The sequence below is a fragment of the Haemaphysalis longicornis genome, unplaced genomic scaffold, assembly GCF_048455015.1.
Source record: "Haemaphysalis longicornis isolate Haplotype H1 unplaced genomic scaffold, Haemaphysalis longicornis Haplotype H1 scaffold_366, whole genome shotgun sequence".
In the NCBI taxonomy this organism is placed as follows: Eukaryota; Metazoa; Arthropoda; class Arachnida; order Ixodida; family Ixodidae; genus Haemaphysalis; species Haemaphysalis longicornis.
This window is the reverse complement of record NW_027526354.1, coordinates 114,375-120,519: the sequence shown is the minus strand read 5'-3', so window position 1 is coordinate 120,519 and position 6,145 is coordinate 114,375.

Sequence of the window (6,145 nt, the reverse complement as noted above, 5' to 3'; positions counted from 1 at the left end):
TGTGCTGCTTGGGGTACTGTATGGTCCCCCAGCATCCCGAAAGATTGAAGGACGTCGAGGAGCAGCTAGTCGCAGGTTGTCTTTCACCATCATCTTGTACCTTTGTTCAACATTCGTCCCCCCCACCCCCCCCCCCCCCCGCTTCGCTGGTCTTTCACCGTGCTCACGGGCTTTCTTCCTGTCCCAATTTCAAAAGCAGATAAAGCGAGTATTTTTGCAATTAGATCAACACAAGCGGACAACATTCATGCTATGTTCAGCAATTCTGCTACACAACTGTAATACGGATTGTGTTTAATAGCTCATTACTTGACCAGGTCGCACAATATGTTTAAAACAGTTCCAAAACGTACGTAGCAGCACGCTTCCTTGACTATAATACCGACGGTTCGCTGCGAAACAGGATAGCAGTTTGGCTTAGATGTCATGAATAGGTTGCGGCACAGACACGCAGCTCCAGTGGTTCGGAGATTTCGGAGCATATTTTCTAATGTGGCGGCCTCTCGTAGCGGCGAAAAAGCCCGAATTATTATGTCAATGCTTATTTAGCACAAAATGTAGTCAGCTAGCGTAAAATGAGCTCTAATAAGCAGGTAATTACAAATGATCAAAGGAAGCACAGAAGCAATGGGTTGTCTCTATTAGCATACTCTGCCTAAAGAACAGTATAAAAACATTTTACATTCAAAATTCTTATCACCCAACGAAAATGTACAGTTGCTAAAAGCAGCGCAGCAACACAAATACAAAAAGAAAGATATCGATGGCCACAATTCAAATCTTATGCAGGAAAAATAACGAACACAGCTCTCCAATTCAACTAAACGTTGCGGTAAATTTAGTGCAACTTTTATTTCTTGTACAAATTTAAACCATATTTATTCAGAAAGACCTTTTGAATTACTCACATTTTGTGTCCTTTGCTGTGTTTTGCCGGCTCAGCAAAAGACTAAAAATGTGTGCAATTCGCAAGCACTTTCTGAATAAATATGGTTTAAATTTGTAGGAGCATACAAGTTCCGATAAATTTACTTAATCTTTTAGTCCAGATGACCACATCCCGCGTTTCCGCTTAGCGTAGCGCTGCGCGATGTTTACGAGGGCGAACCTAAGAGTCATTAAATTTAAGAATCAATAAAATGTTGTGGTGCATAATGCGCCGAAACAACACTTCAGCTATCAGGCGCTTCAATGTGCGAAGCTGTCGATTCTTTTCGACTAAGTGGGTACCTTTCCGCCGCTACCTGAAAAGTGGGCACCGTAACCTCGATTCATCCTGCGTCCATCAAGATTCCTTCCCTCGCAATCATTAAATCTTCGTATTTTCTTGTAATCCTGCATGCTGAACTGTGACTTCCCAACCACTCGTTGTCGTGAAATATTTTGAAATTGTACAAAAGCTGCCTTAAGAGGTAAATTGTTGTCATTCAGCACCAAACCAATGGGGTTATCTTTCACGGCAAATTATCTTTTAGTGCATTTGGCGTGCTTGCGTTGCATACATTATTTAGGGGTGCGTTGTGCCAAAGTGAGGACATAAATTTTCACTTTGTAGTACGTTACGGAAAGTGAGAGAATATATGCTTAAAAGTTAAAGTGCTAATAATGACTCTCTTATCAGTCCTTTTTGTTTCGTTGGATGCAAATTTAATGAGCAGTGTTCTCTTCAGAGGCGAAGTGTTTAAAAGCAAAGAAAACGAGAGACGAAGTGATGAACTCCAGGTGATTTGTCCCAATACTGGCGTGGTCTTGAGAAGGTACCCGTTGTACGCTATTGTGCTTCGCGTCTTCAACAACTTCAGTAGAGAGTACTTGAACATTGTTCACCACTGAAACGTACCGCCGGAATAAACTGGCTGCCACGAATTCCCATTTCAGTGCACAGCCTCAATGTTTTTTGTTATCCATGGCTATGTTTTCATTCTGTTGTAATCGTAAGCTTTTTTGTATGTTTAGTCTTTCCGAAAACGGCCATTGATGGCGGTTTTTTCGAAGCAATGTGGGGCGGTGTTTTGAAGGTCCTTCTATTGTTTGAACTTTTGTACTTGCGTTGTATACAGACGTTTGGACATAGGTAGGACTGTCCTTACATCTTCAACCAGTTTCGAGCCCCGAATCGTCATCGTAAAATTTATTTGAATTATGTCGAGTTGCAGAACATGTATAATACCAGTAGCGCATAAAATGATTTAGGGCGCAGCCCTTTGACGCCTGTTAGTGGGGTGAGCAGTGTCTCCAACGTGGTGACCGAGCGAACGATGGCAATACTGAAAAGCGAAGGAAAGTAGAGGAGGAGATGACAGAGAAATTGGGAGGGAGGGCGGTTCGCTGTGGCGACGCGAGACGCTTCTCCGACGGAGTGGTGTGGTGGGGAGGCAATTCGTTGTGTCTTGCACGAGACGCCGGTCTGCGCGACGTTTGGGGAAAACGTGAGGAGGACGTGCTCGTGACAATTATGTGCATTCGCTTCCTAAGACGCAGTTCATAGTCCCTTCATGAACCACACTTCGCGCCGCGAACGCAGACGCTATCCGTAGCTGCCTTCGAGAGAACCCATGAGTTAGTGCTGCCTCAGCGCAGTGCAGCCATCAGCAGTGAGTGCTGAGCTGGGAGAGACGCAACCGGTCGTGCGCATCGTCCGCCGCTGCAGATAAATGAGCTGCCAAAGCGGAGGCCCATCACCGCCGACAATGAGAACAATGAGCAACTTCGCCCAAATATCGCATTTGAGAGAGTATTGTAATCGCCAGCCAATTTTGTAATAACACGGACGTATTTTATGCCGGGGTCCACCAAGATCTAACTGTTGTCATGTCCGTCATGGAAACATCACCAGAAAAGATTTGATTGACGTGGCGGCACCAGGATTCGAGCCACGAACTCGTCCGCCGCCACGGGAGGTACGAAACGCGCTTCCGACTGCGCTATGAACAGACGCCGGAACAGGGCGACAAACGTGCCTTGTAGCCTTCCTTTCAGATGGTGTTGCCATCTAGGAGAGTCCAAACAAGTAGTGCATCATGACGCTTATGAGCGCTGACAGTTGGCGCATCGATGCCAGCGCCTACGTGTACGGGGGCGCACAGCGTAAGCTGCGGAGAAGGAGACTTGCGGATGTCGCGCTTGTGACGTGATGCGGTCCGTTGCTTCTGTCACTGCAGCGGACCGTGCGTTCACCAAACCATTCGCTGATAACCCGTTAAGTTTCTTTTGCACGGAAGTTATTATCGTGCAAGTTATTATCGATGCGCCATAAAAATTTAACTGTTCCTAGGAAGGCACAATTCACTTTCTTGTTTTACCGGTTCCTATGGAAGAGGAAACAACCACATTTTTTTCATCAACCCGGCGCCGCCTTTTGGGCCGGTCTGATACATAACTTGTTTTTTGATTCTTGTGGTCTCGCTGATCAACATCCAGCTTCTCTACTTTCAGCCCTGACGTGTTGCACGTGAACGCCACCACTCTCATCTCGGTTGCTCTGCTCGCAAATGGGTATCACAATCGACCGCCTAAATTCGCCCGTGGTTGGACAGCACGATACGGCTAAATTACCACAAAACGAGAATATACAAATGGAGGCAGACAGGACGAAGACAAAACTCGTTTCATTGCTGTAAACGGCTCGGTTTGTTTTGTTGCGTCCTGGTTTAGGAACGCGAGTCTTGGGCTCACGTGGCCGCTATGTTCAACGCATCTCAGCGTCAGATTAAAATAAAAAGTTCGACGCAAGTTTTGTCGGGAAGAATGCGCTAAAACCATCTTAAGGACACAGGTTAAGCCCTACACAATTTGTACCCATTTTGAGGTGCATTTTTATCGGCATCTACTGCAGGTAATCTACATAACACATACATCATTATCTTTTAAATTTGGGGCTCCTTTAACTGTACCAGTATTATTAAAAACAAACTAAAATAAAAGATTTTATAATTATTTCCTGTATTACCTAAACTTTGGCTTAATTTATATATTTTAAATTCTGTGACGAAAAAACCGCTAAACTCACATTTTCAATTCTGGCACAGATGTGCCAACTTATGTAGATGACAGCAAAAAGAATCAGCCGGTTATCCTGGACGATATAGAAATTAATGGTACCTTTGTAATAAGAAGCACTGTTTTGAGATAATTGTGTTTAAAGTAGGAAAATAAATTAAAAACAATACTTTATCGCCACAAACACCACTCGGGTATTTTATTTAGCAATGATCAGCTTCGTAATCACCATCGCAGTTATTTTTCCCCCTTTTTAGCCAGTAGTCTGTCATAGCCTTGCCTATTTTGTGGGCTGTCATGCAGACCACAAAATGCAGCACAGTGTCTTTGCTTGTAGTCAACTTCTTTTAGCCACTTGATGATGGTGTTGCGCCCAGGGTTCAATCCGAATTATTTTTAAATGCTGGTTCATGCAGTACTACCACCATTAAATGAAAGAACAACCGCTATTGTTGCGATCATGAGAGCGTGAAGCCCAAGAAAGTCATTTTTGTAAAGCACAAATTTGTAAAACACGCGCAGAGCGGCTTTGAATTGCCTTGGCTTAAAAATGAGCTATGCAATGGTATGCAAGCAATTTCTTAATACAGCTGGTTTCAGACTAGCGTTTTGATCGGTAACTGGAAGTTTCTTGATGGAAAAAAGTACAAGAAACACGGAGCACATTTTAAAATGGGACGTTGTCACTTACTACTTGCGTAGGGAAAAACTGTTTTTGAGCGGGAAATAAAACCTTATGAGATAAGTGTGTTCATGGAAAATGTGCATAAGGAGGTGAAGTTCTAAAACAGTGAATAAAAGAAGTCAATTTTTTTTAAATCTCTCCTTCCTCTTTGCCCTTAATTGGCGGTAAGCGGGTAGAGCCTGCCATCTGGTAAATATGTCGCATTCCTCGTTCGCTCGTACACGCAGTACGGGTACAAAAAAAAAAAACGCCATGGGTCCTGTCTGCGAGTCCATTAACCAATGCAAGCAGTGGCGCTGAGGTGACCACTTTCTGCCTGCTTTAGTGCCTGCCCTAAGCAGCGCTAGTATTAAACCAAGAGTGTAAAACATGGTTATATTAGTCCTTTTTGGTAAGATGACATGTCATCACCCCGCTTCAAAGGGGAAACCGATAGGAATCATCATCATCATCATCTGCATTTTATTGCATAAAAAGTTTCTAGGAACGTCTCGTGCGGCCTAACAAGAGAAGGATCCGGACAAAGGTATAATTACCTTGAGTTTTCTGAAATACCCGTGTAAAAGTCGCGTTTGTGGTTGATCTGAAAACAGGAATTGCCTCCTCAGGAGGTTTGGAAAAGCGGCAACCGAAGGGCATCTTTTCTGCAGTGTACTGCAAAAAAGTGTGCAAAAAAAGTGTAGTGTATTTTGTTTCTATACCCCATGTGCTTTCTTTTTCAGGCCTTCCCAAGAAGTGCCCCGTTAATCTAAATAAATAGAAAATTATCTGTCATTACTGCACGCAGTGCTAAAATCAACAGACTAATTGCTTTGGTAAAGCTTGAGAGGTCACTCGAACGTTAAACGAAACTGCCATTGCCCTTATTCACATTTCACGGTTGTGAGTCAGGTCAGGAGATGAAACGTTTATTACTGTCCACAGCGAGGCTCATTCGATGTGGGGAGAGCTTGACTTTAAGGTCAGAATACCCTCGCGACATAGCCATTCATCATTCGCTAGCGTTGAATTATCCCCAGGGGAGTTCACTGGCGCCGGCCCAGCTTGTGAGACCAGGAGAAGCTGTATCCGCTCGGTTGCTGCAACCGCCCCTCCCGTTCCCAAAACCTGGCTTTCATGCACCGGCATTAACCGGATGATAAACGACGCTGGTCGAGCAAATCAATTCAGTGGTTCAACGAAAGGACGGGAATGGTTATACAGTCCCGGACATTAATTAGCGGTGATACGCAGACAGCAAAACAAAGCAGATAGGAAGAGGCGAGAGTTAAAAAGTATGATATTTAGAAAAACTACCGGGCTCGTCTGAAAACCACAACATTTTTCAAATACTGCACCCCGGAATAATCCCTCACTGGAGGTTACTCATCATACTGTTATTTGTGATTGGTCCTTGTACTTTAAGCGCTATCTTGTTCGACTACTCAGCACAGGTGCAGTGCATTACATCGATTGTAATTA